Raw genomic sequence first — 26270 nt, 5'->3', positions numbered from 1 at the left:
TTAGGATTGGGTCTTGTCCATCACATCATTCTCCTAATGATGTGATCCTGTTATCAACGACATCCAATGTCCATGGTCAGGAAACCGTAACCATCTATTGATCAACGAGCTAGTCAACTAGAGGCTTACTAGGGACATGGTGTTGTCTATGTATCCACACATGTATCTGAGTTTCCTATCAATACAATTCTAGCATGGATAATAAACGATTATCATGAACAAGGAAATATAATAATAACCAATTTATTATTGCCTCTAGGGCATATTTCCAATAGTCTCCCACTTGCACTAGAGTCAATAATCCAGTTCACATCGATATGTGATTAACACTCAAGGTCACATCCCCATGTGACTAACACCCAAAGAGTTCTGGGTTTGATCATGTTATGCTTGTGAGAGAGGTTTCAGTCAACGGGTCTGCAGCATTCAGATCCGTATGTACTTCGCAAATTTCTATGTCATCTTGTAGATGCAACTACTATGCTACATTTGGTGCCATTTCAAATAACTGTTCTACTTGGAGCTATTCTAAATTGTTGCTCCATTATACGTATCCGGTATCTCTACTCAGAGCTATCTGGATAGGTGTTAAGCTTGCATCGATGTAACTCTTTACGTTGAACTCTTTATCACCTCCATAACCGAGAAACATATCCTAATTCCTCTAAGGATAATTTAGACCGCTATCTGGTGATCTACTCCTAGATCACCTTTTTAACCTCTTGCCAAATATGTGGCAAGGCACACATCAGGTGTGGTACTCAGCATGGCATACCGTATGGAGCCTATGACAAAAGCATAGGGGACGACCTTCGTCCTTCCTCTTTCTTCTGCCGTGATCGAGCTTTAAGTCTTAACTTCATACCTTACAACTCAGGCAAGAACTCCTTCTTTGACTGATCCATCTTGAACACCTTTAAGATCATGTCAAGGTATGTGCTCATTTGAAAGTACCATTAAGCGTTTTGATCCATCCTTATAGATCTTGATGCTCAATGTTCAAGTAGCTTAATCCAGGCTTTCCATTGAAAAACACTTTCCAAATAACCCTATATGCTTTCTAGAAATTCTACGTCATTTCTAATCAACAATATGTCAACAACATATATTCATCAGAAATTCTATAGTGCTCCCACTCACTTCTTTGGAAATACAAGTTTCTCATAAACTTTGTATACACCCAAAATCTTTGATCATCTCATCAAAGCATACATTCCAACTCTGAGATGCTTACTCCAGTCCTTAGAAGGATTGTTGGAGCTTTGCATACTTATTAGCATCTTTCAGGATTGACAAAACCTTCCAGTTGTATCACATACAACCTTTCCTCACGAAAATCGTCGAGGAAACAATGTTTTTGACATCCTATCTGCAAGATTTCATAAATAATGCAGTAATCGCTAATATAATTCCAACAGACTCTTAGCATCGCTACGAGTGAGAAAGTCTCATCGTAGTCAACTCCTTGAACTTGTCGGAAAACATCTTAACGACAAGTCGAGCTTTCTTAATGGTGATACTTACCATCATTGTCTGTCTTCCTTTTAAAATCCATATGTACCTAACAGCCTTACGACCATCAAGTAGTTATTCCAAAGTCTACACTTTGTTTTCATATATGGATCCTCTCTTGGATTATATGGCCTCGAGCCATTTTGGAATCCAGGCCCACCATCGCACCTCCATAGCTCGTAGGTTCATTGTTGTCTAGCAACATGACTTCCAAGACAGGATTACGTACCATTCTGAAGTAGTACGCATCCTTGTCATCCCACGAGGTTTGGTAGTGACTTGATCTGAAGTTTCATGATCACTATCATAAGCTTCCACTTCAATTGGTGTAGGTGCCGCAGGAACAACTCCCTGTGCCCTGCCACACACTAGTTGAAGAGACGGTTCAATAACCTCATCAAGTCTCCACCATCCTCCCACTCAATTCTTTCGAGAGAAACTTTTCCTCGGGAAAGGACCCGATTCTAGAAACAATCCCTTATTGCTTTCAGATCTGAGACAGGAGGTACACCCAACTGTTTTGGGTGTCCCATGAAGATGCATTTATCCGCTTTGGGTTCGAGCTTGTCAGCCTGAAACTTTTCACATAAGCGTCGCAGCCCCAATCCTTTTAACAAATGACAGCTTAGGTTTCTCTAAACCATAATTCATACGGTGTCATCTCATCGGAATTACATGGTGCCCTATTTAAAGTGAATGTGGTTGTCTCTAATGCCTAACCCATAAACTATCGTGGTAATTCGATAAGAGACATCATGGTATGCATCATATCCAATAGGGTGTAGTTATGATGTTCGGACACACCATCATACTATGGTGTTTCAGGCTGTATTAGTTGTGAAACAATTTCCACAATGTCTTAATTCTGTGCCAAACTCGTAATTCAGATATTCATCTCTATGATCATATCATAGATATTTTATCCTCTTGTCACGACGATCTCTCACCTTCACCCTGAAATTACTTGAACGTTTCAATAATTCAGACTCGTGATTTATCAAGTAAATATACTCAAAATCTACTCAAATCATCTGTGAAGTAAGAACATAACGATATCCACTACATGCCTCAGCACTCATTGGACTGCACACATCAAAATGTATTACTTCCAACAAGTTGCTTTCTAGTTCCATTTTACTGAAAACGAGGCTTTCAGTCATCTTGCCCATGTGTTATGATTTGCATGTCTCAAGTGATTCAAAATCAAATGAGTCCAAACGGTCCATTTGCATGGAGTTTCTTCATGCATATACACCAATAGACATGGTTCGCATGTCTCAAACTTTTCAAAACGAGTGAGCCCAAAGATCCATCAACATGGAGCTTCTTCATGCGTTTTATACCGATATGACTTACGTGGCTGTGCCACAAGTAGGTGGTACTATCATTACTAACTTATATCTTTTGGCATGAACATGTGTATTACTACGATCGAGATTCAATAAACCATTTATTTTAGGTGCAAGACCATTGAAGGTATTATTCAAATAAAAAGAGTAACCATTATTCTCCTTAAATGAATAACCGTATTGCGATAGACATAATCCAATCATGTCTATGCTCAATGCAAACACCAATCTCGATGGTAGAGGGAGCATGCGATGCTTGATCACATCAAGCTTGGGAAAAACTTCCAACACATATCGCCAGCTCACCTTTAGCTAGTCTCCGTTTACTCCGCAGCCTTTTATTTCGAGTTTACTAACACTTAGCAACCGAACCGGTATCCAATACCATTGTGCTACTAGGAGTACTAGTAAAGTACACGTTAACACAATGTATATCCAATATACTTCTATCGACCTTGCCAGCCTTCTCATCTACCAAGTATCTAGGGTAATTCTGATCCAGTGGCTGTTCCCCTTATTACAGAGGCACTTAGTCTCGGGTTTGGGTTCAACCTTGGGTTTCTTCACTAAAGCAGCAGCTGATTTGCCGTTTCATGAAGTATCCCTTCTTGCCCTTGCCCTTCTTGAAACTAGTGGTTCAACCATCAACAATTGATGCTCCTTCTTGATTTCTACTTTTGTGGTGTCAAACATCGCGAATATCTCAAGGATCATCATATATGTCCCTGATATATTATAGTTCATCACGAAGCTCTAGCAGCTTGGTGGTAATGACTTCGGAGAAACATCACTATCTCATCTGGAAGATCAACTCCCACTCGATTCAAATGATTTTTGTACTCAGACAATCTGAGCACAAGCTCAACAATTGAGCTTTTCTCCCTTAGTTTGCAGGCTAAGAAAATCGTCGGAGGTCTTATACCTCTTGACGTGGGCACGAGCCTGAAATCCCAATTTCAGCCCTCGAAACATCTCATATGTTTCACGACGTTTCAAAACGTCTTCGGTGCCTCAACTCTAAACCGTTTAACTGAACTATCACGTAGTTATCAAAATGTGTATGTCAGATGTTCGCAACATCCACAGACGACGTTCGAGGTTCAGCACACTGAGCGGTGCATGAAGGACACAAGCCTTCTATGAAGCAATGAGGACAATCCTCAGTTTACGGACCTAGTCCGCATAATTGCTACTATCAACTTTCAACTAAATTTTCTCCAGGAACATATCTAAACAGTAGAACTGAAACGCGAGCCACGACATAATTTGCGAAGACCTTTTGACTATGATCAGGATAATTAAGTTCATCTTATGAACTCCCACTCAGATAGACATCACTCTAGTCATCTAAGTGATTACATGATCCGAGTCAACTAGGCCGTTTCCGATCATCACGTGAGACGGACTAGTCAACATCGGTGAACATCTTCATGTTGATCATATCTTCTATACGACTCATGTTCGACCTTTCGGTCTTCTGTGTTCTGAGGCCATGTCTGTACATGCTAGGCTTGTCAAGTCAACCTAAGTGTTTGCATGTGTAAATCTGTCTTACACCCGTTGTATGTGAACGTTGGAATCTATCACACCCGATCATCATGTGGTGCTTCGAAACAACGAACTGTCGCAACGGTGCACAGTTAGGGGGGACACTTTCTTGAAATTATTATGAGGGATCATCTTATTTACTACCGTTGTTCTAAGTAAACAAGATGCAAAAACATGATAAACATCACATGCAATCAAATAATAGTGACATGATATGGCCAATATCATATAGCTCCTTTGATCTCCATCTTGGGGCTCCATGATCATCTTGTCACCGGCATGACACCATGATCTCCATCATCATGATCTCCATCATCGTGTCTCCATGAAGTTGCTCGCCAACTATTACTTCTACTACTATGGCTAACACGTTTAGCAATAAAGTAAAGTAATTTACATGGCGTTTCTCAATGACACGCAGGTCATACAAAAAATAAAGACAACTCCTATGGCTCCTGCCGGTTGTCATACTCATCGACATGCAAGTCGTGATTCCTATTACAAGAACATGATATCATACATCACATATATATCATTCATCACATCCTTTGGCCATATCACATCACAAAACACTTGCTGCAAAAACAAGTTAGACGTCCTCTAATTGTTGTTGCAAGTTTTTACGTGGCTGCTATAGGTTTCTAGCAAGAACGTTTCTTACCTACGCCAAAACCACAACGTGAATTGCCAATTTCTATTTACCCTTCATAAGGACCCTGTTCATCGAATCCAATCCGACTAAAGTGTGAGAGACAGACACCCGCCAGCCACCTTATGCAACTAGTGCATGTCAGTCGGTGGAACCGGTCTCACGTAAGCGTACGTGTAAGGTTGGTCCGGGCCGCTTCATCCCACGATGCCGCCGAATCAAGATAAGACTAGTAACGGCAAGATAATTGACAATATCGACGCCCACAACTACTTTGTGTTCTACTCGTGCATAGTAACTATGCATAGACCTAGCTCATGATGCCATTGTTGGGGAACGTAGCAGAAATTCAAAATTTTCTACGCATCACCAAGATAAATCTATGGAGTAATCTAGCAACGAGGGGAAGGAGAGTGCATCTACATACCCTTGTAGATCGCTAAGCGGAAGCGTTCAAGTGAACGGGGTTGATGGAGTCGTACTCGCCGTGATTCAAATCACCGATGATCCTAGTGCCGAACGGACGGCACCTCCGTGTTCAACACACGTACAGCCCGGTGACGTCTCCTACGCCTTGATCCACCAAGGGGAGAAGGAGAGGTTGGGGAAGACTCCATCCAGCAGCAGCATGACGGCATGGTGGTGGTGGAGGAGCGCAGGACTCCAGCAGGGCTTCGCTAAGCACTACGAGAGACGAGGAGGAAGAGAGGTAGGGCTGCGCCAAGAGGGAGAGGATCTCGTGTGTCTTGCAGCCTCCAATACCTCAAGTATATATAGGGGAAGGGGAGGGGCTGCGCCCCCACCTAGGGTTCCCTCCCTAGGGGTGGCGGCAGCCCCCAGATCCCATCTGGGTGGCGGCCACAAGGGGGAGAGGGGGAGGCGCACCTGGGGTGGGCCTTAGGGCCCATCTGCCCTAGGGTTTGCCCCCCTCCTCTCTTGGAGGCGCCTTAGGCCTTGGTGCGAGGCGCCCCAGCCCACCTAGGGGCTGGTCCCTTCCCACTATTGGCCCATGTAGGCCTCCGGGGCTGGTGGCCCCACCTGGTGGACCCCCGGACTCCTCCGGTGGTCCCGGTACACTACCGGTGATGCCCGGAACACTTCCGGTGGCCAAAACCATACTTCCTATATATCAATCTTTACCTCCGGACCATTCCGGAACTCCTCGTGACGTCCGGGATCTCATCTGGGACTCCGAACAACATTCGGTAACCGCGTACATACTTTCCCTATAACCCTAGCGTCATCGAACATTAAGTGTGTAGACCCTACGGGTTCGGGAAACATGTAGACATGACCGAGACACCTCTCCGGTCAATAACCAACAGCGGGATCTGGATACCCATGTTGGCTCCCACATGCTCCACGATGATCTCATCAGATGAACCACGATGTCAAGGACTTAATCAATCCCGTATACAATTCCCTTTGTCTAGCGGTATGATACTTGCCCGAGATTCGATCGTCGGTATCCTGATACCTTGTTCAATCTCGTTACTGGCAAGTCTCTTTACTCATTCCGTAACACATCATCCCATGATCAACTCCTTGATCACATTGTGCACATTATGATGATGTCCTACCGAGTGGGCCCAGAGATACCTCTTGGTTTACACGGAGTGACAAATCCCAGTCTCGATTCGTGCCAACCCAACAGACACTTTCGGAGATACCTGTAGTGTACCTTTATAGCCACCCGGTTACGTTGAGACATTTGGCACACCCAAAGCACTCCTACGGTATCCGGGAGTTTCTCAATCTCATGGTCTAAGGAAATGATACTTGACATTAGAAAAGCTTTAGCATACGAACTACATGATCTTGTGCTAGGCTTAGGATTGGGTCTTGTCCATCACATCATTCTCCTAATGATGTGATCCCGTTATCAACGACATCCAATGTCCATGGTCAGGAAACCATAACCATCTATTGAATCAACGAGCTAGTCAACTAGAGGCTTACTAGGGACATGGTGTTGTCTATGTATCCACACATGTATCTGAGTTTCCTATCAATACAATTCTAGCATGGATAATAAACGATTATCATGAACAAGGAAATATAATAATAACCAATTTATTATTGCCTCTAGGGCATATTTCCAACAACTAATGGCGCACCACCTAGTGCGCCATTAGTATAGAACACCATGCGCCATTAGTATGCCCCCCAGGGGCCATATTTAACCATGTGCTTTCGCACACTAATGGCGCACTGCGGGTGGATGCGCCATTAGTATACTTGGCATACTAATGGCGCACTGTTTGGTGATGCGCCATTAGTATACTTTGGCCTACTAATGGCGCACTCTGTAGTGATGCGCCATTAGTATGAATATTAGGTTTTATTTTTTTTACTTTTCTGATTTTTGCACAGGTTACAAAATATATTATTTGACAGAATATAGACAGTAGCACACAACAACAACAGATTCATCGAATACAATAGAAGATTAGTCTCCGAATACAATTCATCATATTAATCTCCGAATTCAAAAGACCGACAAAGATAAAACATTAAAAGTCTCGAGACCGCGAGTATCAAATTTGTCTTCACATTACAAGTCGATATCGATCATCTAAACTACCATCACATAGAAGAGATCTGCGGTCATCACGATGAGCATCATCGCGATGAAACTGGTCTTCATCCGGTTCCTCCAAGGCTCCCTCCTCTCTCCCGCTAGATAGCGGGCGTATCTAGATTCCGCCTCCGCCCTAGTGGTGTACCCTTTGTAACTGTTACCGCTGAAATGGTGAACCTGTCTCTGACACTCCTCCCAGTCGTCGTAGACTCCGGGAACCTTACCCTTGTACACGACATACGACGGCATCTCTACGCACAAGCCAAACAACAGACAATACATACATAAGCAATATATAAGTATGAAACAAAAGGATTGGAAGAGAAAAGCAAGACATGACATTAATAGCACGATTCATGGTCCTACTAATAAATAGCATTGATTACATCTAAGTTGAACGACTGTCCAAACCAAAGAGACATACAAGTTCATTAAAGTTTAATTACAACATGAGCCAATCAATGTTTCAGAACTACACATGTTTCCTACTATCGACTCGACTCATCGGACCGGAGCGTGGATGAAGCCGCCATCTGTCGTGATGGTCATGAAATCGCGGGCGTTGTCAGCCTGCATTTGTAGTGTTCCGTCTATCTCCCTGTTGGACGGTTCATATCTGAGGTAGAACTGCCCTGAGGTATGAAGGACATCTTGATGGATGATGTCCACAAACTCCGACTGGATGCGAAAGAATTCTTGTCTGATGTCCGCGTCCTGGATTGCCGACAAGCTCGTGGCCCAATCTTTGAGATTATTTGGTAGCAGAAGGTGATGATGGTCCCTTACGATCGCCCGCATGTGATGGAGGGCGTAGTAGGGATCCTTCTGACCGCCAGGCGGCTGCTTGACACAGCAGAACGTCGTATTGTGGGCGAACACGTGCTTGCCGTACTTACGAACTGCCCTGGTGAAGGTGCCTCCAGATTTTGTGTAGCCGGGGAGAACATCATCAAGAACTTTCTTGATATTTGTGTAGTCTATCTTGGAGTTACGGTTCGGGTCGAAATACGTGGCCATGGAATATTTCGGGCTTAAGAGGATGAGTGTGCAATGTGTGTCACTGCACAGAACACGGAATGTTAGAAGAAAAAAGAACGATCAAAATCTAAGAAATCATATGTTATGGGGCGGTTAAGGGATGACTTACTCGGGAAAGTAAGCCACAAGGAAGTTATCCTTATCTGGGTTTGCCAGAATGACGCCTTCGAGGTGTGAACTCGCGACTTGGTGGTCCCCAGCGCTGCTCAAGAGCTTGGCACGCATGTAGAAGGGGTTGACGATCACGATGTCCGGGGTCTTGTCTCTGATGATCCGCATCTCCATACTCAGCAAAAACAGCCGAACGAAGGTGTAGTGCAGCGGATGAAGGTTAAACATAGCAAAGATGTCATCAAACCGCAGGACGATCGTACCCCCGATATCGCCATCCACAACGCCCTTGCCCTCTGGCACCTTGGCCACGAAAACCAGGTATGCCACATCATTCTCTGTTAGACGCTGCTTCTCCAAAGAAAGAACACTGTCGTGCAGACTCCGCATAGCTCCGGTTGCAGCATTGAGCATATTTGTCAGTAGCATCGACCTACCCGCCACATGCACCCTCCTCGAGATATCCTTAGGTGAAGGTGGCCCGTCCTGAGCACGGATCATACTCGGTGCTGGCTGGCTCGCACCGGCGCCCTTTTTAGTCTGCCGTTTCCGGCTCTTCTTCTTGATCTGTTGTAATGGGACCGAGTTCTACTCAAAGACCGCCTTCTTGAGCATGTTGGGGTTGATAATATTTCGCACCTCAGCTATCTGAGGCTCGGTGAAGGCGGCAGCTGGAGGCGTCTCCTGGGAACTGAACGCCAGACGACGCTTGTTGCAACTGTGTTTCTCCGACGTACCAGCTAGATCGCAGTCGTCTTGGTTGGGTTCTTGAGAAGGAGGCCCGCAGAACTCGTCATCGTACCCATGTTCGGCAAAGTACTTATCGATGTTGGTAAATGTACCGTTGTCGTCGTCGTCCGGATCTTGTGCCATATGCATATCCGGATCCTATGCCATAGGGATGTCCGGCATGTCCGGTAGCGTTGCGGCATTCTTGCCATGGCTTGGCGCCGGCATGACTGGCGGTCTTGTCTGTGGGGTGGTGTCCCCCGCCCCAAACGAATCTGGCTCTTCGGCCAAAGCAGGGGCCAACTTACGCAGGCGCTGAGGATCATCTCATCTTCTTCGTCGGCCCCAGCGGGTCGAATCGGAGGTAACAGCTTGTCGCAGCCTGGCAGCACCCGAACCACTTCAACCCTATACATTGTGGGTGGCATCGGATTACCGTGGAACACGGGGTTGCTCGGTTGAACGATTCTGCCCTTGGCGACATCGACCAACTCGCCGCCCACGAAGTGCAGGAGAGTGCAAGGAACGTCGGCGGCGCCCTGCTAAAACATGTAGGGCGTCAGGGATGCCCAGTCAAAGGCAAGGAGATGAAGTCATCGGCCGAGAGGCTTAGTTACCGTGATGCCGTCGAGCTCGGCTAATGTCGAGGCACCGCCAACGGTGGGCGTGCAACTGACGGAGGGGCCGCTTGCTGGCGAGGTGCCGGCCGGCGTACACCCGGGTGCATTAAGCTCCAATGCCCGTGCCGGCGCCGGAGACACGTATACCGCCTCCGCAGGAGACACCAATGGTGCCGCCGGAGACACCAATGGCGCCGCCTGCGCGCTGTGCGAGTTGCTGGCCGTGAAGCTAGGAACCGGGGGAGGCCCCTGTTGGCCGCCCGCAATCCACATCGTCAGCCCATGAATCAACGTAGGCACCATGCCATTGAGCTTCGTTCCCAGTTGTTGTTCCACTTGCTCTTGGACAAGCTCTGGAATCCGCGCCACTTGTGCCTTGAGTGCTTCAACCTCGCGGAACTGGCTTTCTGAGTTGGTCTTTTTCTCCTTTCACCCACCAGCGGTATAGTATGACGACCATTTTGTGGACAAGCCTTTGCCGGCCACACGACCAGCTGACGAAGGCTTATTGAGCTTATCCCTGTTTTACATTACGTTCAACGCCCTATTCAAAGGGGTGTCAAAAGGGGAGCTCTGAGACGACCCCGTGCTAATGCTTTCTTTGTCCCGCGGAAGGAACGTGAACCATTTAGAAATATTGGGGGATTAATTGGAATGCAACCATATGGAGCTAATTACGCGGGGGTGTATTCCTTACCAGAACAAGCTCAAGCGCCTTGGTCTTCGGATCCGTGGTAAGCTCCTTTGTTACCGGGTCCTCCTTGTACCGGGCCCTGAGAAAGTTCCTGGTCTGCTTGTCACGGTATTTCTCGAAGCAGGGCGGTAGGCCTTGCTTGGCATGCTCCGCGTCCTCCTTGGCCCATATAGGCTCCGCCACTCTGTAACTGCCGGGACCGAGTTGGTGGACCCCTAAGTTCAACTGCCGCATTTCTTTCCCCCACTGACTTGATTCGGAGGTTGCGGGGCTCTCGCACTTGATCTTGAACTCCTTGTAGTCATCTTCGCTCATCAAAGGATATTCCGCCTTGATCTTCTCATAACTATCACCTTTGTCAATCATTGCCTTCATAGTGCTTTTCCAAGTAGACAGGGACGTGCTCATCCTCGTGAGGGCGGCACCATTCACTTTATTCCCCGAGAGGCGTGTGTTTGCAAACTCAGCGGGGAACTTGTATCGTTCGTGCAGCTTCGTGAAGAGGAGGCTGCGCAAATTCCCTCGGTCCTTATGCCTTAGGTTCTCGGTGTTGATCGAGACGGTGCTCCGGAGAATGCACCCGAACTGAACCGTGTACCCCTTGACTACGTGTTTGGGAGCCGTCGGATGCCTGTCGGAGTTCACTTCAGTAAATTCCTCCCTGACGGTGCCGAGCACGTTCGGGCGCCATTCCTTCCGTTGCCTCTTCGGTTGGCTGCCATCTGTGCGTGCGCTGCCATCATCAGTGGTGGCATCCGCGGCGCCATCATCAGTGGTGTCATCCCCGACGCCACTAGGGGTTGTGTAGTCAGGATCGGTGTCTTCCATGGCGTCCTCATAGCGGTGAGGTTCTTCCTCCAACTCCTGGGACAGCTCCCAGAATTTCTTGCCGCCCGAACCGCCGGCCTCATCGTTGTGGGCCATGTTTCGCTCTAAATAGGAAAAAAGTTTGGTCAAAAAGTCGGTTATTGTCAAGGAACAAGATCATGGTCTCATCATTTAGGGTTTTTCGACGCCGAGGCATCCTAAAAGCTAAGCTTTTATCATTTAGGGTTTGTCGACCCCGAGGCACCCTAAAAGCCTAAGCGTATTAATCACTTGGCTCTATTGCCACCTATGTTGGGTTTATCATCTAGGGTTTATCGATGCTAAGGAGAATTCTAAGTTGGGCCTAATCACTTGGCTCTATTGCCACCTATGGTTTAATGCATCAAGAATGGCGGGGCAGTTGATCCTACTTAACTAAGTACTAAGATACCCCGGCCCATGCATTAGTCGCAAGTACCCCATATGTCCTATTTTTAGCAAAGTCATGCTAAAATTCACGGAAAATTTCAGCATGACCTTTGCTGAAAATAGGACATATGGAGTACCCGAATTTGCTAGAACGGAAGTTAATCGACATTCTGGCAAACTCAAGGGCCTCTCGGGGTACCTGCAAATTCATCACGACACAATGGCTGGAGACAAAACACAGCCACAGACCATATGGTCCTCTATATTCATATGGACAAAAATCAGCTCAACTTATGTGAGCTTCCATTCCAAATATAATAGGTCACCCAAAAAAAAATCATCAATAGTTTAGCAAGTCTGTACAAACACAGAAAGAATAGAAAGTTTGCTGCCTATTCAAACACAGAAACAAAACACTACTTGAAACTTCTGCTACATTTGGACCATGGCAATTTACTTTCATGGAGCATGACAAATGTATTTTACAGATCATGGCATTGTTTTTACTATATGCACCATGGCAAATTTCTGTCACTTCAACAGTTAAGTTCTTGGAATGGGAATATCAAAGACTTTTAGCTAGAATGAGCCTATATAACTTAGGCACAGCACAGTACATGATTCTATAATAGCATTATAAATGAAATTTCACAAGTATGCAGATCACATCCTGGTGCATATGTGGGGTTTTTTACTTAGAAAATAGAAAACTTATATTATTGTTTTTATTTTTAACCATGGAGCTACTGGTTTAAGTGAGAGCTATATGCGGTTTTTTTAAAACAAGTGAGAACTCCTACATGCTTGCCAGGCCATGCAAAAAATGAGTGTTGTTTCCAGAATTATTTCTTAGAGTGAATACAGTATGTTCTCCAAAACTCAGCAAACAATATGCAGATCATTCTTAGTGTCTCTTGCTTTTCTGATAGCCAAATAGCCACTAATGATATGCCATTGGGATCATCATCGCTTCAAATCATTTGTCTGGAAACAAAGGAATTTATAAACTGAATTTGCTGAATAATAAAGACAGATTTGATCAAGCTCCACTCATGTCCATAACTCTGATATATGTTAGTGTCGGGGGGTATATTTGAACTAGAAACTATATAAGATTCTAGTTTGACTATTGCTGTACCTTTTATTCTAGTTGCTACATGATTCTAAGACCCACACAGATTTTTCTCATTCACATGAAGCAATTGTGTGATCTCAACTTCTGCAAGCAAAGCTATTTAAGGGAAGGCTCCTAACTGAATTTTCATTCACACAAGTTTTTGACAGTAGCTCCTAACAGTAGCTCCTAACCGAATTTTCTGCTTAAAGGGAAGGCTGACTTAAGTGGCAAGATGATACAATTTGCATAACATAACCCTAGAACACATCTTCTACTATAAATTTGCTGACGTTTGCTAACCCTAGAACACATCAGAAGGAAATCAAGAGGGGGAAGAGGGGGAAGAGGGCCGTGGTACTCGCGGGAGGTAGCCTAGGGGGAAGGAGGGGAAGGGGGAGAGGTGAGGAATCACCTGTGGGATAACGGTAGGCTGCGGTAGGAGGGCGCCGGCGTCGAGGAGGCGGCGGGCGGCGGCGCGTCGAGGAGGAGGCGGCGCGTCGAGGAGGCGGCACGTCAAGGAGGCAGCGCGTCAAGGAGGAGGCGGCGCGTCGAGGAGGCCGCGGCGCCTTCTTGCTTCCCCGAGCCCTTCCTCGAAGACGGCGATGGGGGGCAGGGCAGGGGCTGACTGGGGGTGGCGACGGAGACGGAGGGCAGGGGCTGTCGGCGACGGCGACGGAGGGCAGGGCAGGAGCTGCAGTGGTGGGGGCGCAGGGGCGGCGGAGGCGCGGGGGCGGCGGCGGCGTGGGTCGAGGCAGCGGGGGGAAGTGAATCTGGCGAGGGAGAGGGACGAAGGGGATCTGGCGAGAGGGAGGGAATTAGCTAGGGGGGGAATCTTACTAATGGTGCACCAGCGGTCGGTGCGCCATTAGTAATCTTTTTTTTATAAATAGCAATGGCGCACCAGCCAGAGGTGCGCCATAAGTAATTTATTTTTATTTTTTGTTGCATGTAATAATTTTTTAGAAAATGAATATGAATGTGAAACAGTAATATTTTTTTATAAAAACAGTAATAATTGTTGTTTAACAATAATTGTAGTCTACATTTTTTTATTATTTTTTTAAAAAATGAATATGAATATGAAACGGGGGGTGCTCGTCGGCGGCGGTGGAGCGGGGGAGGGTGCGGGGGGTGCTCGTCTGCAGTGGTGGAGCGGGGGAGGGTGCGGGGGGTGCTCGTCGGCGGCGGTGGAGCGGGGGAGGGTGCGGTGGGTCGTCGGCGGCGGTGGAGCTAGCGGGGGAGGGTGCGGGTGGGATCGAGATCGAGATGGAGGGGTATAGCGATCGAGATGAAGGGGCATCGAGATCGAGATGGAGGGGGAATCGAGATCGAGATGGAAGGGGATCAAGAAATGAAGACTACGATTTAAATACAGTCGATGATATCAAAAAGTGCCCATGAAATTTAAAAATATTCATGATATCAAAAAGTGCCCATGAAATACAACTGAGAAATCAAGACTACGATTTAAATACAGTTGATCTTAGCTAGCTATCTGTTCATAATCTTCTTGCCCTTCTTTTTCGCAAATGGAGTTCTTCTGTGGAATGGACGTCCTTTAGGTAGGGTGGTCTTGCTTCTTCTTGTGGTGTATGCTGCTACTTCATCGTCGTCGTCATGTTCGATCTTCGGGTCGCCGTACTTGTCGAAGTATTGCTCATTGGCTACTCCATCCATTCTGATGATCTTCCTTTTGCCTCTCCTCACGACAACACCACTGGGCTTTGACGGGTCGGTAATGAAGAAGCATTGGTCCACTTGGGAAGCCAGTACCCATGGCTCATTTTTTGCGGTGACGTTTGCGCCCGCGGTCTTGGATTTGGCTTCGGGTATAACCATGGTGGTGAAATGCCGGTCTTCTTTTAGGACGCTCTTGGCCCATCTGACACGGAACATCAGGACATTCTCTCCATCGTAGCTCAGCTCCCAGATCTCCTCGATCCTTCCGTAGTATCTGTCCTCATCGTTACCGGTGTAGGATCCATTGTTACCCTGGAGTTCTAATAACCATCGCTCTTCATGTCCGTGTCCTCGGTGTAGAATGTGTAGCCGTTGATATCGTACGCCTCATAGGTCATCAGGTTGTGCTCGGCGCCCTGTGACAAGGCGAATATGAGTTGTTCTTCCGCGGAAGAATCCTCATGTAAAGGGTACGACAGAAGCTTCTGCTTGAACCAACGCGTGAAACATGAGTTGTGCTCTTTTATTATATCTCCGTCCGTCCTCTGTTGGCCCCGGTCATTGTACGTCTTATCAATAAAGGTTTTGTGCTCTACCACCCAAGGATCGACCACGTCTATGTGTTGTAGCATGACTAGGTTTGCTCTTTCAAAGTCGGCGAGTCGACCCTCGAAGTCGACATGCATTTCGCGCGACCCTCACGGTGACCCCATCCAGCGAGCCTGCCCAGGTGCCTGTTGACAGGCAGACCAACGTGGTTCTCGATGCCTAGATAATTCGTGCAGTAGGAGATGCACTCTTCGGTCAGAAAGCCCCTGGCTATGCTTCCCTCTGGACGTGACATGTTGCGAACGTCTCCTTTGATGACACCATTCATCCTTTCGAACGGCATCATGCTGTGCAGGAACGTCGGCCCGAGTTGGATGATATCCTCCACGATATGGACCAGCAGATGCACCATAACGTCGAAGAATGCGGGCGGGAAGTACATCTCAAGCTCGTATAGTATCACCACGATCTCTTCCTGTAGCCTTCTGAGTTGCCTCGCGCCAACCGACTTCCGAGAGATGACATCAAAAAAGTTGCATAGGACAAATAGCGTTTCATGGACGTGCGCATCCATGATCCCACGGATTGCAACTGGAAGTATCTGCGTCATCAGCACGTGACAGTCGTGAGACTTCATCCCGCTGAACTTCTGCTTCGCTGGGTCTAGGTATCTGCTTATCTTCCCTGCGTAACCATAAGGAAGTTTTACTCCTACGAGGCAGGTGAAAAACTGCTCGATCTCCTCCTGACTTAGAGTGAAGCACGCGGGACGGTAGTCATTTCCCGTCTTCTTGGCATTTTTGCCTTTGCGACGACTTTCTGTGTCCTGCTTCGCCTCATCATCATCATCATCATCATCATCATTAGCGTGAAGCTCCTGCCTGATGCCCATTGGTTTCAAGTCTACCCTTGCTTTCGGCCCATCTTTGGTCCTCTCTGGCATGTTGAGCAGGGTACCAAGCAGACTCTCGCACACTTTCTTCATGATATGCATGGCATCAAAGCTGTGAGGCACACGGTGGATCTTCCAGTACGGCAAGTCCCAGAAAAGAGACCTCGTTTTCCATACCTTCAGCAGTGGCTCTGGCGCCTTTTGCTTCTTTCCCGGCAGTGGGAAATCTTTCCAATTTTTCAACATCCCGTCTATTTCCTCGCCGCTCCTCGTACGCGGGCGTCTTCGGGGTTCGGTTTCACCATCGAACAGATCCTTGCGTTTCCTCCATGGGTCATCGTCGTGAAGCCACCTTCGATATCCCATGAACACGGTTTTTGAAGACCCGGGATCTCTATCTAGCTGGCGATACATTGTGTCATCCATGCACCTGACGCATCCAGAAAATCCGTGGACCACCTGCCCCACGACATATCCGTAACCGAGATAGTCGTGCACCGTCGTGAGAAATGCGGCCCTCATAGGAAAATATTCTTTCTCTATGGTGTCCCACGTGTTGGCTGGCATTTTCCACAGCGTGTCTAGCTCCTCTTTCAGCAGCCCTAGATACATATTGATGTCATCCCCTGGTTGTTTCGGCCCTTCAATAAGCATACTCATGTGAATGTACTTCCTCTTCATGCACAATCAGGGGGGAAGGTTGTACATCCACACAAACACAGGCCAGGTGCTATGTGTGCTTCTCTAGCTGCCAAACGGATTGACTCCATCGGTGCTCGTGCCTAGCACGATGTTCCTTGGATCCTTCCCAAATTCTGGGTGTTCGAAGTTCAACGCTTGCCACTGGCTCCCATCCTTAGGGTGACTCAACATCTCGTCTTTTTTTATTTATCTCCGGGTCATTTGCGTCATCTTCTCGCTTCTCCTCCTCCCTATCCGCGTGCCAACGCAGGAGCTTTGCTACCTTAGGGTCCGCGAAATACCGCTGCAGACGAGGAGTGATCAGAAAGTACCACACCACTTTTCAAGGAGCATTCTTCCTCTTCTTGTATCGAGTGACGCCGCACACCGGACATATGGTAGACTCCGCGTGCTCGTCCCGATAAATGATGCAATTGTTCATGCCCACATGGTATTTCACGTGCGGTAAATCCAGAGGACACACAACTTTATTCGCCTCCTCAAAACTGGTTAGGCACTTGTTCCCCTTGGGAAGACGTTCATGCTAGAATGACATGTTCTCGTCGAAGCATGCGTCGGTCATTTTGTGTTTTACCTTCATCTCCAGAGCCATGAGCGTTACTTTCAGGCGGTTATCCTCGGGTCTGCATCCTTCATACAATGGAGTAACCGCATCTATCTCCAGTTGATCCAGCTTGGCTTTCTCTCGGGCGGCAGCTCTTGCGTTATCCGTCTGCTTGAGAAGCAGCTCTTGAATATGAGGGTCCTGCACCCAGCCCATCGATGGTCCATCGTCGTCTGCTCCGCCGGCATCTTCATCTTCATGATCATGCCCTTCGTCTGCTCCGGCATCTTCCTCATCATCATGTCCGGCATCTTCTACATGATGACTGTGTACAGCATCACCGTCGTGATCATGTCCTGGAGATTCTTGGTCTTCTCGCCCGCCCGAGCCGCGGTGGTTGTCTTGCTGCCCTTCCTCATTTCTTGCCCGGCCCCCATGGACGACTTCATAGTCATCTTCATCACCTTGCCACCGATAGCCATCCATGAAACCACGCAAGAGCAGGTGGTTCCGCACCTGCCCGGAATCCGGGTCCGCAATAAGGCTCTTCAGCTTGCATCTTCGACACGGACATCTTATCTCCGTCTCGTTCTTTTGAAGCATCTCGGCCTTCGCGGAGCTCAAAAACCTATTCACGATGCCTTCGGTCATCGTGCGGACCATGGTCGCCTGCGGGGTAGAGCAAAACGATATTTTAGAACAAAGAAAAAATTTGGCATGACTTTCCCTAAAAATAGGACCAAAAAGAATGCATAGTGCCAAAAATCTCGCCGAAACAGAAATGAATCAACATTCTGGCAAAATATTGGCAACTATCGCATTTCAAATACCGGTACCTTCAAACACAAACATATATGCAACACCACAAACATATGCAACACCGCAAACATACATAGATCTAGCTAGGCCACAAAAAGTGCATGTGCACGTTGTTGGAGCGAGCTAGGGAGAAAAAAAGTAGATCTACAACATGAAGATAGCTTTCCCCTTACTTACCTATCAAAAAAAGGTAATTTCAACACTTAATTTTGGTGAATCTATGGTGCAAATGAGGTGAGGAGGAGGAGGCAGCCGACAAGCTTAGAGAAGGAGGTGGGGGGAATGAAGTGGGGAAAGTGAGTGTGTAGGTGTGGCTGTCCAAAAATATATAGCTGGTCCCAGGTTACTAATGCCGCACCACACAGCCATGCGCCATTAGTAACCCAACATACTAATGGCGCACCACAAAGACATGCGACATTAGTAGTTTTGCAAAAAAGTTAAAAAAAAATAATTTTTATACTAATGGCGCACCGTGGCACAGTGCGCCATTACTAGTTTAAACAAGTAATGGCACACTATGCAATGGTGCGCCATTAGTAGTTTTGCAAAAAAGTAAAAAAAATACAGTAGTGGCGCACTCTATGGCTGGTGCGCCAATGGCGCACTCTGCCCGGATGCGCCATTAGTATGTTTGAAAAAATGAAAAAAAAACATTTTGTTACTAGTGGCGCACCATGTTCCTGGTGCGCCATTAGTGTCTTCCACACTAATGGCGCATCTCCACATGTTGCGCCATTAGTATATAGTAGTGGCGCACCACTTCTCTGGTGCGCCATTAGTGTCAATTTCATCTTTAGCCCTTTTCCTAGTAGTGCTCGAAGCTCACAAGATCAGCGTTACGCAAATATGCGTTAAATTCTTCCTTAATTCCTACTCGATCCATGAAGTCCTCTGAGGGCCATTCAGAAGGCTGCACTGGAGCGTCCCTTGGTGGCTCGTTATCAGCATCACGCATTGCAAGCCTGGGTCCTTGTTTCCTTGAAGACCCACCTTGGTACATTTTCCTAAACATATTTCTTCCTCTGAAAAATTTCTGAAATTTTTAGTAACTTCAAATAAAAGTAAACCAAACTCAACAAAATTGATAGCAACTACTCCTAAAAGTTCCTAGAGCCTATATCATGCATTAGAACTACTTGGAACCATATAAATTTAACATGCAAGATCAAGAACATGGTCACCTAGGCAGCAAAAATTTGCAATGAATAAAGCACTATAATAAAAACTAATTGGACGAATTGAGGAGTCACATACCAAGGAACAATCCCCCAAAGCAGTTTTTTGAGAGGTGCTTTGAGAAAGGAGATCGAAAATCGCAGCAAAATGAGCTAGAACTCGTGCTTGAGCTGGATGGTGATTTTTTTGAGAGGAAGAAGTGTGTGGGTGCATGAATAAGTAGAGGGGAGCCACAGTGGGCCCATGAGGCAGGGGGGCGCGCCGAGGGGGTGCGCGCACCGTGGACCCTCGTGGCCAGGAGCTTGCTCCCCTACTGTGTTCTCAGTGCCAGGTGTTCTCAAATATTGCAGCAAAAATCATATTTAAATTTCAGGGCATTTGGAGAACTTTTATTTTCGGGGTATTTTTATATTGCATGCATAATCAGAAAACAGACAGAAATTACTATTTTTGCTTTATTTAATCTCTCCCTAATAATAAAGCACGGATTGAGTCTCCGGGTTCACCATCACAATACGCTTCTTCCCGTGAATTTACGCTTTCAGTTTGAATCTAAAACATATACCTGAGGTGGTACTATCTTCGCTACAGAAACGTTTTGTTGCCTGCAGGTACGTCAGCGATCGATCTGGTTTCATATATCGATCACCAATTTTAAAGGCAGAAGCACAGCCCAACTAAGCCAATGACCATAGCCCACAAAACAAAAGGGTTAAAGGCCTGGCCAAGGCTAGAAAATTACTCTTGTACATAATAGTCCCACCTTGCCACCTCACATTAAATCCTCCCAATTTATATACACTTTTTAGTTTTCTCGGCGTCAAGGAGCTGTCTCAGGAATTAAGGAGTGAAGCGTGCAAGGAATAATAAAGTCTCTGACTTGAGAATAAGGAAGGAAAGCCGGATAGGAAGGCATAATCAAAGGAGCAAGAATCAAATTGAAGGGAGGATGTGTGCAAAGAATAATAAAGTCTCTGACTTGAGAATAAGGAAGGAAGGGTTAAAGGAAGGAAAGCCGGATAGGAAGGCATAATCAAAGGAGCAACAATGAAATTGAAGGGGGGATTAAAGGAAGGAAAGCAGGATTAAAGGAAGGCATAATCACAGGAGGAACAATGAAATTGGAAGGCATAATCATTGGATGTACAGGGTTGGTTTCTTGTTCAAATTAAAACAAGCAGGACCTAACGCACCGAGCACACATTCGTCCCATGCATGAAGTCTTTTTAGAATTTCTAATACATATGGAGAGGGAGTAGTGCGGGCTAATTAGTGCTCATGAGTGACCAATCAAAAGCATGCTGAAACAAAACCTAAAGGCTAACCCTTTTCATCTCACTAAGTGGAAATGCTCTATTTTTGCCTTGAAGAAATCCACAACTGCTTCAACTCCAGCAGTCTAACCTTCCCAAACTGAAATGTTGTTGCTTCCCTATTTTTTTTATCAAAATCTCTACCTCCTCTAGTGCCTATCCGAGCTCCTTGTATGGCAGAACCTGCAGAACAAGAACCTCATGAGCAAGAATCTGAAGAATACTGTTGAAAGAACAAGAACCTAAAGAAAGTCACAATTAAGGTGATACTGATGAAAGTGCATTTTGTTGTGCTTTTGACATTATTATTTGAAGGAGCAAATGCTCAAATTGAAAAAGATTATTTGGGTATGGTACTTTAGTTCCAGATGATCAACAAATGTCATGTTTTGATTCATGGATCATGCATATATATCATGCCATTCCAGCTCATGTTAGACTAATGCAGCAAGACCATAAACATGTACTCCTGGTATACAGCGGAGCATACGGCATACAACGGAGCAAGCTAATGCTGCTACACTGCTGAATTAAACATTCTTTGCCTAAGATGTCTATGCATTAATGTAATGCATGAAAATCACTACAAACAAGCAAATACTCATGTTTTTCTGTAGTACTCATGTTATCAAGCAGAAAAGGAAAAGAAGAGAAAAGAAACAACATTCATGGGAGTGGGAGATGCTTCTGATAATCTGATGCCAAAAAGAAATGCAGAAAATAATGATGTCTTTGTACATACGGCCATAAACCCCAATGATAGAGCGAGCATGAACACTGAACAGGGAAAGCAAACGGTGCTCCGGCCTCTGGATCCAGTCCGAAAACGATCAAGGCATCATGTTCCCAAATCCTACCTCACCTGGTCATTATCAGTCCCTTTAATGTTCTGGATCAGGAGCAAGGTGTACTCCTCCTTGCCTTTTTGTTTGCCCTAATCCTACTCCCCTTTTTTGAAAGGGGTTTTTGTTTTGGAATTGGAATTCTTATCCGAATAAGCAGATCCTTCAGTATCACTGCCATTTCTGTAGCATTCCTTAATGGTAGTGTTCTTTTTTCCTTATTGTGTGATCTGAATAAGCACATTCCCAAAGCTATAAGTTGCTTTAACTGAACATTTACAGACATCTGTTACTACTGGATAATCACCACATTACTACTACTGGTCACTACACTACATGGTCAGATTTGAGAAGAGAGCGAACTTTGGCTACACAAGATATTGTACATAGCAATAGAAAGAAATAACCCATATGTCCATAGCAATACAAAGAATTACTCTAGCACATTTGTACTTGCTGCAGAAATTATATTTTTGGTCACAACTACTCAGGGTATATAATCTCCTACTCCAAATAGCTATAAACAGATAGAATCAGTAGCAACTCCAAATTAAATGACCATAGTAATTAGGAACAATTTGCTGTAAATTTACTCCTGATATTAGGAGTACTGTAAGTTACTCCTGACATTTTGCAAGATTACTACTGGTACATTTAAACAGAACAATTTGCTGAAAATAGGAGTACATCATGATGTTGAAATGATGATGAACAAGTACTCCAGCAGTTAACAGAAATAAATCATTGCAGCAATACATGAATTGAACCATGTCACAAGTCCAGTGCTAGCTATCTGTGGCACCATAGAGAAGAGGAGAAACTGACCTAGGTGGTTGTAGCCGAGGTAGAAGCTCGTCGCCGCCGTCCCTGCACGACGAGGAAGAAGCTGCAGCACCGAGAGAGCCACATCTTTAACAGTAATAGTAACAATCTATTACCTGCAAGAAGAATGAAGAACAATCTCTTGGATTACAGTACACTCACATAGTTATTGGTGTGGCCAAGAATAAAATGTTTAAACACTGAATTTACTCCAAGAACTTAAACAACAATCTAGAATATTGAAGTACAACAAGCAGCAGAGATATCGTCCTCCCACACTCGTTCCTTTGTTCTTAAGAAGATAAACATGATCATAGTACTCGAATTACAGAAAAGTTCCAGAAATAATGACTGAAACTTGGAAGCTGGGTGACAATCAGGAGTAATTATAGCAATGAGGAACTAGCGAAAATACTGCACTCCTAAATAACTCTAAACATGGATTGATTACTCATCGAGGAGACGCAGAATGCTGCGGCCAGAGAAGCAGCAATGAAAATGAGACGGAGAATGTTGGGCATCAATTACTCTTAGGAAGATTTGGAACCACCGCAGATTAAGTCGAGAAAGGGAAGCACAACGGATTAAAGGTGAAATTACTCCATCTATCTATCAGTGCACTCTCTGCCTGCCATGGAGGACCTGCTCCTCCCTGCCGGCCGCCTTCGCCGCTACCAGATCCAGCGCCGCTGCCAGATCAGCCAATTTGGACCCAAAAATGAGCTTTTTTGGAGCCAGGTAGATGCGTCGGGGGCAGCGGCGGGCGAATGCGTAGGCGGAAGCGGCGCTCGACGGACATATGTGACGGCAGCAGCGCTTGCTCTGCCGGGGCATACGGCGTCCCGCCGGCGCTGGGACAGCGGAGAAATTCGGGGGGTGCGGGCAGAATGGTGGATGCGAGTTGAGTGAGTGATGCGACAGCGAGAACTGATGATTCTCTGGACTACCGGTTGTGTTGTGTCCCAAAAACTTCCAGGTTTTTATTTGTTTGTAAATTTACCACTAGCGACAGATATTTCGGGACGGAGGGAGTACTATTTTTGGCCGTAGTGGGTCGGGCCAATGGCGGCCTTGTGCTTGCCCGGCGCGCAAATGCAGAGGAGGCATGAGGGAAAGGACAGGGGCACGGGAAGGAATGAGGAGGCGGTGTAGAAGGGTTCGTCACCGGCGTGGCAGCACTCTCCGGTCGGAGTGGCGCCCGAGGGCTGCGGGGCAGAAGGGATCGGGGCAACGGGCGCTCGCTCCTTTGTATGTTGTTTGTCTATGAGACAACGCGAGGGGAATGAGAGGGTTCGAGGGGAGAGACAAGGGGAGTGGGGGATCGGCGGGATCAGCGACATCGGCGGCGACTAGAGATAGTGAAGGGAACGGGAACAGAGACAATGTGTGTAGTTTGTGTCGCAACGATAGTGTATCTTTTTTCTGAGAGCGTGCGTGTTTGCGTAGTCCCAGTCGTTTGGGCCAAGCCCAAAAAGTTCATAAAATGTCCAAGAAAAACATCTGTTCAGAAATCATTTTTTTCAAAGAAATGTAAAAATTCATAAAAAGTTAACTCTTCCTTGGAAAGTATTTCAATTTTATGCAAATGTTAAGTTTTATCAAAAAAATAAAATTTTAGTGTTTAACCTTATCATCGATGTTTATGAAAACTGGATATAAAAATGATGCACACTGGCTATTGAAGCAGGTTGCACAAAAATCAGTTACAGCAAAATATATAAAAAAACATTTTCAAAATTATATTATACAGAAAAATATTATTACCCCTAATTAAGGATTCTTTGCAAGAAAAACATATGTTCGAAAAATGATCTTTTTCAAAGAAATGTTCAAATTTCATAAAAATGTTGACTATTCTTAAAAAAGTATTTCAATTTTTATGTTAACATTACCTTCTATTTTTAAAAAGAAAATTTTAAGTTTAACATTATCGTTGACGTTTATTACAATTGGATATAAAATGGTGCATAATGGCAGAGGAAACAGGTTCTATTTTTTTCGCCTAGTGCAACGCACGAACATGTGTACTAGTATAAATAACAGCAAGTAAAAGGAGGGTACAGAGAGTTGTGTTTTCTAAATTCATCAATCTCATGATCATCAAAAGGAATCCACTAGCAAGGTTGATCAAGTCTTGTTAACAAACTCATTTCGAGTAACATGAAACCGGAGAATTTTTGAATAACACTAGGTTACCTCAACGGGGATATGGACATCCCCAACAATAAGAATATCATATTTCTTCTTGACAGTAGGAAGAGGAAATTAAAAACCTCCAAAAATAATCGATGGAATTTTTCCAATAGAATTGATAATGTGTACTTGAGGTTTTTTCCTCGAAAAGTGTACCGTATGCTCATTACCATTAACATGAAAAGTGACATTGCCCTTGTTGCAATCAATAACAGCCCATGCAGTATTGAAAAAGGGTCTTCCAAGAATAATAGACATACTATCGTCCTCGGGAATATCAAGAATAACAAAGTCCGTTAAAATAGTAACGTTTGCAACTACAACAGGCACATCCTCACAAATACCGAAAGGTATAGCAGTTGATTTATCAGCCATTTGCAAAGATATTTAGGTAGGTGTCAACTTATTCAAATCAAGTCTATTATATAAAGAGAGAGGCATAACACTAACACCGGCTCCAATATCACATAAAGCAGTTTTAACATAGTTTCTTTTAATGGAGCATGGTATAGTTGGTACTCCGGGATCTCCTAGTTTCTTAGGTATTCCACCTTTAAAAGTATAATTAGCAAGCATGGTGGAAATTTCAGCTTCCGGTATCTTTCTTTTATTAGTAACAATATCTTTCATATACTTAGCATAAGGATTCATTTTAAGCATATCAGTCAAACGGATGCGCAAAAAGATAGGTCTAATCATTTCAGCAAAGCGCTCAAAATCCTCATCATCCTTTTTCTTGGATGGCTTAGGAGGAAAAGGCATGGGTTTAAGAACCCATGGTTCTCTTTCTTTACTATGCTTCCTAGCAACAAAGTATTTTTAATCATAACGTTGATTCTTTGATCGTGGGCTATCAAGATCAATAGCAGGTTCAATTTCTATATCATTATCATTACTAGGTTGAGCATCAACATGAACATTATCATTAACATTATCACTAGTTTCATGTTCATTACCAGATTGTGTTTCAGCATCAGAAATAGAAATATCATTGGGATTCTCAGGTGTGTCAATAACAGGTTCACTAGAAGCATGCAAAGTCCTATCATTTTTCTTTTTCTTCCTTTTAGAAGGACTAGGTGCATTTATATTATTTCTCTGAGAATCTTGCTGAATTCTCTTAGGGTGGCCTTCAGGATACAAAGGTTCCTGAGTCATTTTACCAGTTCTAGTAGCCACTCTAACAACATAGTCATTATTCTTATTATTCAATTCGTTGAGCAAATCATTTTGAGCTTTAAGTACTTGTTCTACTTGAGTGGTAAACATAGAAGCATGTTTACTAATGAGTTTAAGTTCACCTTTATCTCTAGACATATAATCACCCAGGTGTTCAATCATATGAGCATTTTCTTTCAATTGTCTGCCAAAATAAGCATTGAAGTCTTCTTGCTTAACCATAAAGTTGTCAAACTCATCCAAACATTGGCTAGCAAACTTAGTAGGAGGGATTTCAGCTTTATCATATCTATAGAGAGAATTTACCTTTACTACATGTGTCGGGTTATCAAGACCATGTGTTTCTTCCATAGGCGGTAAATTAAGACCATG

The sequence above is a fragment of the Triticum urartu genome, chromosome 5 (genome assembly GCF_003073215.2).
Source record: "Triticum urartu cultivar G1812 chromosome 5, Tu2.1, whole genome shotgun sequence".
NCBI classification, from domain to species: domain Eukaryota; kingdom Viridiplantae; phylum Streptophyta; class Magnoliopsida; order Poales; family Poaceae; genus Triticum; species Triticum urartu.
This window is presented reverse-complemented; position numbering follows the sequence as displayed.